Source organism: Triticum dicoccoides, chromosome 7A (assembly GCF_002162155.2).
Source record: "Triticum dicoccoides isolate Atlit2015 ecotype Zavitan chromosome 7A, WEW_v2.0, whole genome shotgun sequence".
Classification (NCBI taxonomy): Eukaryota; Viridiplantae; Streptophyta; class Magnoliopsida; order Poales; family Poaceae; genus Triticum; species Triticum dicoccoides.
In genome coordinates, this window is record NC_041392.1 from 225,234,082 (window position 1) to 225,235,164 (window position 1,083).

Consider the following 1,083-nt stretch of genomic DNA (forward strand, 5'->3'; position numbering starts at 1 on the left):
TGCGTCCGGGCAAAAAAACGATTCCCCCTGACTGCTGGGACCCAGCAGCTACACCTTCGCACGCAAGGAAGTGCGTCCGGGCAAAAAAACGAAAACAAAACGATTCGCCCCCCTGACTGCTGGGACCCACCAGCTACATATTCGCAGGCAAGGAAGTGCCTGATAGTCGGGACCCACCTGGTCGAAGCGTACGTAGCATTGTCATTCTGGTCGCGAACGTGTACGTATATATATACTGGTCAATGTAGAGGTGCGCACGTGTCGTAGTAGAGGCGCGTACGTGTCATAGTAGAGGCACACACGCAGCATGTACACGTACGTACAACGGCCAGGGTGCAAGAAAGAAAATACGGCCACGTATGTACATACGGGCAGGGTCTCAAACGCCTACTCGCGCATACGTATGGCCAGGGCTCGTGTACATGGCTGGGTCAGAACGGAGAAACGACGTCGTCGTCGTGTTCATGGGGAGGCAACGGAATGTGTCGTGTTCATGGGGAGGCAACGGAATGCGTCGTGTTCATCAGGAGGCAATGGAACGCGTGGCAGCCAACCAGCTGGGTTGAAATGGAATGCTTGGCCGTGTTCATCGGGAGGGCTTGGACGAAACAGGCGATGGAAACGAGGTCTGGCGTACCGCAAAACGGAGGAAACGGCCTTGTGTTCGACCGGCCATGTTCGAAACGGCATCCTGTTCATCAGGAGGGGTCTGGTGTACCGCAAAATGGAGGAAACGGACCTCCTACGGTCGAAACGGGGGTCCTATTGATCGGGAGGGGTGTGGCATACCGCAAAACGGAGGAAATGGACTTGTGTTGGAGCGCTACAGTCGAAACGGGGGTCCTGTTGACGGGAGGGGTGTGGCGTACCGCAAAACGGGACTCCACGGGATACTGTTCATCTCCACTGTCGACCTCCTCCAGCCTCCACGGGCTCCTGTTCATCCAGCCTCCACCGCGCGCTACTCCACCGGCTACTGTTCAACCACCCCTCCACGGGCACCCCTCCATCGTCTACTGTTCATCCAGCCCTCCACACCACGGGGTCCTGTTCAACCACCCCTCCACGGGCACCCCTCCACCG